This window comes from Triticum urartu, chromosome 2A (assembly GCF_056163025.1).
Source record: "Triticum urartu cultivar PI428250 chromosome 2A, HENAU_Tu73, whole genome shotgun sequence".
Classification (NCBI taxonomy): domain Eukaryota; kingdom Viridiplantae; phylum Streptophyta; class Magnoliopsida; order Poales; family Poaceae; genus Triticum; species Triticum urartu.
The window spans coordinates 600,903,636-600,912,898 of NC_141874.1; positions in this window are offsets into that span (position 1 = coordinate 600,903,636).

Here is a 9,263-nt window from a genome sequence, read left to right on the forward strand (position 1 = left end):
TACTCTTGTACTACCCATATCATCAATATTAATCAAGCAGGAGTAGGGTATTACCTCCATCGAGAGGGCCCGAACCTGGGTAAAACAAAGTGTTCCCTACCTCCTGTTACCATCCGGCCTAGACGCACAGTTCGGGACCCCCTACCCGAGATCCGCCGGTTTTGACACCGACAGGTGTGTTAGGGACACAAGAGACTCTTTGTTATTTGGTTGCAGGGTTTCTTGAGAGAGACCATCTTCATCCTACGCCTCGCATGGATTGATGAACCTTAGGTCATCCACTTGAGGGAAATTTGATACTGTCCTACAAACCTCTGCACTTGGAGGCCCAACAACGTCTACAAGAAGAAGGTTGTGTAGTAGACATCAGTGCTCCAGGCCGCGAAGCCCTCAGGCTTGGTGCTCCAAAAGAGGGCGAGGGAGTACGCCCCCGTAGACCAGTAAGCACTCCGTCATGATCCTTCGTTCCTGTCCTTGCCATCGTTTCTTGATGTCTCCCCTTGCACTGCTAGGACAATGTCAGTGGTGAAGAAGAAGAAGGGGGTGACCGCAGCCCCCGAGGCCCAGCAGCCAGCTCCTACCGCGCCTCCTTCGGCACGGAGGGATAGTGATGGCTCCCGAGCCTTAGCGTCCAGGTCATCCTCGCGAGATCTAGAAGCCTGTCCTCAAGAGAAGGCGATTTCCGCAGCCAAGCTAACTCCTGAGGCATCCGCCCCTAGCTCACCTACTGAGGTCGCGAAGGCTCGGGAGTCCCCGGCTCCTTTTGCTACCGCGAATCTGCAGACCCTAGCTCTAATGCCACCTCTTCCCCCTTTCGTCGCACCGCTGGGCAGTGGTCTCCTTGCTTCGGCTGACGCCCTGGAGGACGCCCTTCTCACGCTGACCCAGCTTCGCAATGACCTTCAGGGTGGTGACAACCGGCTGGCGTCGGGGCGACTGGAGTTGATCGCGGGGTGGCTACGATCCGATGCATCTGTGAGGGCAGCATGGGGTCAGGCCGTGGCAGCTTCTGAGGAGGGTAAGCGGGCCGCCGACCTAGCCTCAGCCGCCCGCGAGGTGGCGTTGAAGGATGCTGAGGCTGCCAAGGAGCATTGCCGGGTCGCGGAGGTCAAACTGAAGACCCTACGCAATGAACGTGCTACCAAGGCTCGCCAGCACGAGGCACGGGAGGAGAAGCTGAAGGCTCGAGAGGACGCGGTTTCCGGCCATGACACCAAGATGGAGCAGCTGGCGCAGGTGCAGGCCGCAGAGCGCGACCGCCTGGAGAAGCTGAAGGAGGAGGTGGAAGGGGAGAAGGCCCTGTTGGAGGCCAAGGCCAGCATCCTTGCCAACGACCGTGCCGCCTTTGACTCTCTTGAGAAGAGATCCCGCGAGGCAATGCGGAACTCTACGGGAGGGGGAGTTGAAGAATCCATTGGTGACTGCCGAGGAGGGCCCTGCCGAGCTGCTCCCTTAGCTGGTCGAGGCACTCGAGGGCATCGCCAATGGGGTTGGCACCATGGTAGAAGGGGAAGCTCGCGCGCTCTCCTCCTCGGCTATGACGTCCGTCTTCAGCCACCTCCACCTTCGTGACCCGAGCACTGACCTTGGAGCTCTGCTTGAACCTACGGACGAGAAGCACTGTGCAGCTGCTGCCGACGGCGTGAAGGACTTGGTGGAGGCCCTGCTAGATAAGTTCCTCGCCATCGACCATGCGCCCGGCTGATGGTGCCGCTGATCCCACGACCACGGGCGACAGCGACGCTGACGACGATGGGGCGCTCCCTGACGGTAGCGCCCAAGGCTAAAGAGGAGGCTTGCTGGCGGTGCTCCTTTCCACTTTTACTTTTCTACGATATGCACTGTGCCTCGTGGAGGCGTTAAAACTTCGATTTGGTATTTGAGGAACAACATGTCTTGTAATAATTTGTTAAGATTCCGTGATTTCCTTCCCGTTTGCTTGTTTTTCTACGTCAGTAGTGAAGGAAATATGCCCTGGAGGCAATAATAAAGTTGTTATTTATATTTCCTTATATAATGATAAATGTTTATTATTCATGCTAGAATTGTATTAACTGGAAACTTAGTACATGTGTGAATACATAGACAAACAAAGTGTCACTAGTATGCCTCTACTTGACTAGCTCGTTGAATCAAAGATGGTTAAGTTTCCTAACCATAGACATGAGTTGTCATTTGATTAATGAGATCACATCATTAGAGAATGATGTGATTGACTTGACCCATTCCGTTATCTTGGCATTTGATCATTTAGTATATTGCTATTGCTTTCTTCATGACTTATACATGTTCCTATGACTGTGAGATTATGCAACTCCCGAATACTGGAGGAACAGTTTGTGTGCTACCAAACATCACAACATAACTGGGTGATTATAAAGGTTCTCTACAGGTGTCTCCAATGGTACTTGTTGAGTTGGCATAGATCAAGATTAGGATTTGTCACTCCGATTGTGGGAGAGGTATCTTTGGGCCCTCTCGGTAATGAACATCACTATAAGCCTTGCAAGCAATGCAACTAATGAGTTAGTTGTGGGATGATGTATTACGGAATGAGTAAAGAGACTATCTGGTAACAAGATTGAACTAGGTATTGAGATACCGACGATCGAATCTCGGGCAAGTAACATACCGATGACAAAGGGAACAACATATGTTGTTATGCGGTTTGACCGATAAAGATCTTCATAGAATATGTAGGAACCAATATGAGCATCCAGGTTCCGCTATTGGTTATTGACCGGAGATGAGTCTCGGTCATGTCTACATAGTTCTCGAACCCATAGGGTCCGCACGCTTAACGTTCGGTGACGATCGGTATTATGAGTTTATGTGTTTTGATGTACCGAAGGTAGTTCGGAGTCCTGAATATGATCACGGACATGACGAGAAGTCTTGAAATGATCGAGACATAAAGATTGATATATTGGACGGATACATTCAGACACCGGAAGGGTTTCGGGTGATCTCGGAGAAAACCGGAGTGCCGGAGGGGTTACCGGAACCCCCGGGGACTAATGGGCCTTAATGGGCCCTAGTGGAGAGAGAGGGGCCGGACAGGGCAGGCCGCGCGCCCCCTCCCCTTGAGTCCGAATAGGACAAGGGGGGCGGCACCCCCCTTGCCTTTCCCCTCTCCCACTCCTTCCTTCCCCCTCCTAGTGGGACTAGGAAAGGTGAGTCCAACTCCCAGTAGGAGGAGGACTCCTCCTCTTGGCGCGCCCTCCTAGGGACGGCCGGCCTCCCCTTGCTCCCCTCCACCATAATCCACCTCGGTCATATCGTAGCGGTGCTTAGGCCAAGCCCTGCGTCGGTAGCTTCATCAACACCATCATCACACCCTCGTGCTGACGGAACTCTCCCTCGAAGCTCTACTGGATCGTGAGTTCGTGGGACATCACCGAGCTGAACGTGTGCAGATCGCGGAGGTGTCGTACGTTCGGTACTAGGATCGGTCGATCGGGAAGACGTACGACTACATCAAGCGCATTGTCATAATGCTTCCGCTTACGGTCTACGAGGGTACGTGGATGACACTCTCCCCTCTCGTTGCTATGCATCACCATGATCTTGCGTGTGCGTAGGAATTTTTTTGAAATTATTACGTTCCCCAACAGTGGCATCCGAGCCAGGTTTATGCGTGGATGTTATATGCACGAGTAGAACACAAAGGAGTTGTGGGCGTGGGTATATACATATTGCTTGCCGTCACTAGTTGATTCTTGATTCAGCGGCATTGTTGGATGAAGCGGCCCAGACCGACATTACGCGTACGCTTACGTGAGACTGGTTCTACCGACGTGCTTCGCACACATGTGGCTAGTGGGTGTCTGTTTCTCCAGCTTTACTTGAATCGGATTCAATGAACAGGGTTCTTTCTGAAGATCAAAAAGCAATCACTATACCCCGTTGTGGTTTTTGATGCACTACTAAAAAAATACACTTCCGTGATGATACGTGTTTGTCACAGTAGGTCGTGTTTTTTGTCATGCATGTACATCCATGAAGATTTTATGACAGAATCAAGATAGTCATACCTGTGCTGTCGTAGAAGTGTTCCATGACATTACCAAAATTATCATCACGGAAGTGTCCACTTCCATGACGATAAATCACGCGTCATAGAAGTGCTTTCGTCAAGGGTGACCGACACGTGGCATCCACCGTAACGGAACGCCGTTAAGCTATCGGGTCGGGTTTTGGATCCGATAACCCGTTAACAGCCCCAACCAATGGGGATTTTCCACGTGTAAAATCATCATTGGCTAGAGGAAGCACGTGTCGGATCACCGTTGGGACAGATGTCATCCGCTCAGCTATGATACGGCGACACGTGGCACGGCCTAACAGAGGCCCATTCCTGTGAAAAGGCCGGCCCGTTTGACTTGGTCAAAAGGTGGTGGGCCGGCCCACGGAAAGCCTGTTAACGGCCTGTTCGCATATAGCCCATTTATAGGCCGCTAACCCAGGGCCCGTTACGCCCTCTCCGAATTAGGCCCAGTAACGTCATCTGGGCCGTCCAATATGATTCAGCCCGTTTTAGCTTCCGGCCCATGTGTGGCCCATGACTTCTTTCGGCCCATATGAGGACCTTTGTAACTCTTGGCCCATTAACGGCCCATGGTGAAACTGGCCCGTAATGAACAGTGTATCACTTTATACCCATTAACAGCCCATTATTCGATTGGGCCGTTTCCAGCCTGAGTTATCTTTTGGCCTTCTCAGGGCCCATTGATTCTTGGGCTCATTTGCAGCATTCAGTTACATACGGCCCGTTACTGTCATTTTCTGCTTGTGGGCCAAATTCAGCCCGTCGTTACAGTCGGCGCGTTTGCGGACCGTTAATACGTTGGGCTGTTTTCATGTAAAAAACCCGTTGAGCTGTTTTCATAGAGTTATCAAATACGGCCTATCAACGGCCCGTTATGGTCCACGAATAGTATGACCCATGATTGGCCAAATGATGATACGCCCCGTAGAAGGCCCATAGATCCTACGGCCCGTATGAGGCCCATGGACAGTACGGCCCGTAGAAGGCCCATGGATCGTACGGCCCGTAGAAGGCACATGGACCCTACGGCCCGTAGAAGGCCCATGGACCCTAAGGCCCATATAGAAGCTACGGCCAGACAAAGGCCCATGGATCATACGGCCTGCGGGAGGCCCATGGTTACAACAGTCTGTGTGTTGCCATGATTATTTTGGCCTAGTTACCAAAAATAGGCTATTGTGGCCACTAGAAAAAAACAGAAAAAGAACCGCAGTGACTACAAGCAAACAACTAAGCAAGACAATAAGGAAGTAAATAAGCAAGCAATTAACACTAGCCTATTACCGCTATTACACATATTACATCCACTGGGCATCAAAGTTCGCCACCAGTGCAAATATAGGGAACAAAGCAGCACATTGCATACACTGGCCGTCAAAATTGGCCACCGGTGCAAATAAACGCAGCAGCAAAACAAGAGCATAACTGAAACAACTTCAGAAGAGCTCAAGAAACGTTATCCTGGGTATCCACCATGCTGGCAATAAGCTTAGCAAGCTGATTAGCTTTGTCCTGTTTGGCGCTAAAATCCTCCAACGCTTGTTGTTGCACCAGAAAGTATGCATCTGAATGCTCCAGGGACTTCCGTAGTCCTTCGCTTCTTGTCGCAGCACAGCTGATCGATGTCTTTTAGCTTGTAGTTGAGACTCAAGAAACCGAACTGATTCAAACAGTGAGTTTGAATAGCTTGTGCAAGCGGTAGTGGCCAATAACTCGAACACTAAACCAAGACAGGACTTTGAGGTTGTCTCGCTGTCTTCAAGATAGTCTTCCTTAGCTGTTTTATCAGCTTTGTTGGAGACCAACAAGGATGTGTCACTATCCTGAACCTTATCTGCATTACTTCCTTTACCATTGCTTAATAAAGGCACTCCTCCCCAATATTCTGTCAGCATTCTAAAAGAACAAACAAGCAGGCACATAACAATTTTAGCATGTACTAGTATATGAAACTCATTTCGGTGAACCAGTTCATTAGTAAGGTGGACAGGATTAAACTACCAAGTCTTCTATTGCCAAGTACTAGTACATAATAAAAGCATCAAACAAACATATATATATGTCCTATGGTCACTGCATTGTCTTGCCAAATCAAAATAGAGACACGGTTCAAATCATATCAGTTCAAGACAAAGCAGCAGTGAAAGAATACAAAGTGTGGGAAACTACACGACACAACAAGATTTCAGATGGGTACCACGGGTCTACATGTACAACAACACTATTGGCTCTGTTGTGATGCTAGTAATGTGCATGATATGAAAGTCAACTGTATACACAATTGAAATTGAAATCAACAGAGCTATTGATAAGAGCAAACCTGTTAAAAACATGCGCGAACATACCTGCTGTGCCATTGGAGTTTCGATTGGATCCTTCAATTTAAAAATAAGTTTATATGAGTAAATACAGTGATACAAAAGCAAATCAATCATAGTTAAAAAAGGCGCGCCTAAGCGAGCGCTTAAGCGCGCCTAGGCTCTAGGCATTGGCAAAACGCATTGCGCATAACTACGCATAATCTGTGCATAACTGCGCATGAGCATGCGCTTTGGTCAGTAAAGCGCAAGGCGGTGGCAAAACGCACAATTAACACCTAGCGCTTTTTTGAACTATGATAGCAATGGAATCTTAAATTAGAACAGTTGTTCTTCAGGTTTAGGTGCTTGTTCTACATGAACAGAGTACAATAAGACGCAAGAATATAATACTTAAAAATAGAAAATGAGCTCATAGACCTTACCACATTCTTGGTTCGGAACCAGTACAGAACAAGGCGTTCCCAGTCATCGTCCAGTAAATGTGTCTCAGGAGAACGTAAGGGAATTTGATGAGTTTCTTTGCCGGTGAAGTACGTTTTCTTCAGGTAGTTTTGATACTGCCACCAAGCATTCTTGAAGATAACAGAGGTATTAGCACAGGTTACCTCATCCTGAGTTTCCAAATCGGTCCTTCTCTATAGAGAAAAATGGGAAAATTTGCTGTATTATAACCATCATGGAGGTAGGATGTATGAGACAAAGCAAATTAATTGCCATGAATAACATTACTTACACATAACTCCTGGACAAACACCTGCAACTGGCATTTTCCTTCATCTTCAGTATAATATTTCCAAGATGGGAAGATACACACATACGATTTAACAACATCAAATGCGATAGATGCTAAACTACGACTAGCTGGTTGTGCTTCCTCCACAGGAATAGATGTACTAACTGGTGGAGTTGGGGTTCGCCGTGATAGTACTGGCCCTTTGGGCACTGGAGCTGCCTTACTAACTGCTCTTGTTTGGGAGCTCTGTGGTGGAGATGGTGCTGTGTCAACAGGAACTGGGTTACTATCGGCTGGTGTTGGGGTTAGATTGGGTGAAGCTGGTTCTCTATCCATCGCAGTAGGGGTACAATCTGCGAGAGTTTGGGTTATGTGTGGTAGGGCTGGTTCTTGTGCATGTACAACCGGGGTGCTATCTCCACCAAGAGGTAGCACTGTTTTATTTGAAGACCGTGTTTTTAGTCCGCTAGATACTGGCATCACCCGCTCCAATTCAAATGGCTGATAAACAGGAAACATAGTTGAATGTACATACATTGTATGAGAGACAGATGCAATAGATAGTGTGGAAAAGGAGGGCATGAAATAGTTGACATGTATATTGTTTAACTAAAATGGATAGAATGACATAATTTCACATATATGATGTCTATCTAAACTGGATATCATAGCATAACATAATTCAAAGATATGATGAATAACTAAACAGGATCGCATGACATAATTCACCTACATGTTATCTAAGTAATCAGGATCACATCATTTAATTCACATATGTGATTTATATGCTAAACAGAGGGCATTCGATATGATGTCTGAACTAAGAACATGGTGTTGAATATTGTGTATATGATGTCTAAAGTATGCAATGCAAGACATCGTATGCATGATATGAGCAGTATAACCGTGCCAAGTTAGAGCATACACCTCAGTAGGGGAATAGGACTGGTCATCTGTCTCTGAATCCATCTCTGAGGAGCTATCAGGACCCAACAAGAGATCTGCTTCGACAGGTAGCACCGTCTGCTCTGAAGGCGTTATTTTCACTCCAGATTTTTCCATCTCCCACCCAAATGGCTGATTCACAGGAAGAGTAGTTTAATGTACAAACATTGTCGACAAATGGAAATGTAATGAAGAAAAGGCTGGGCAAGATATCATTCAAATATATGATGCCTAGTTAAACAGGATGGCATTGCACATTTCACATATATTATGGCTGGCTAAAAGACATGAGACTGCATAACTCCCATATATGATATAGAAACTAAACAGGTGGCATTACAGAACATGTCTAAACTAAGCAGATGACATATATGATGTCAAAAGTAGGCACTGCAAGGCAACATATGCATGATATGACTAACATCATCATGCCAAGGTAGAGCAAACACCTTGGGGGTAAATAGGAGTGGTCAGCGGCGTCTGAATCCGCCTCAGAATAGATATCTTCCTCTGGATTACAATCTGGAGAGGAGTGGGGAGGGTTTTCCATTGAACCCACCATGGAGCGATGTCTGCATGACATTGTATTGCCGCGCAAAACTCTTCTCTTTTTCTCTACATGTTCAGCATGACTGTGTACAATATCTGACATGCATACGAAAAAATATGGTGAGATTATGTAATGAGAGCATGCAGAAATTTAGAGTGATGGTAACAACCAGTAGATCGACGTTTTTCCGTTGAACCAAAATAGCTCTAATGGATCGACGTGAATGTATAGTAATAAGTGATGCAACAAGTGTACAACCTCTTTGCCGTAGCCATGTCGACCTCAGCATCATTGGGTTGGTCGCTGAAGCAGTTGAGGCAGAGGTGGCTATCGGAGGTGTGGAGGAAGATCTGAGGAATCTATAGACGGCATCCAGGGCACTGCTCTGTTGTGATGGATCGTTCTGTCGTTGGAGCAGCTCCGGTGAGCCGTAAGACGTCAAGGCTGAAGCAGCACAAGACAGACATCGTCAATCTCAAGTGGGATTCTAATAGCATCTCCAATAGATGATGTAAAATGGATGTAAAATTAACATCACCAAAAACCACCTGACTACAACAGATGAGGTAAAAACTGTTGACTCTGAACTTAACTATCGAAACTGAAATTTACTGTGGAATATGAATGCTACTGTCAAAACTGAACGCAATGGTAGCAGGAGGCACT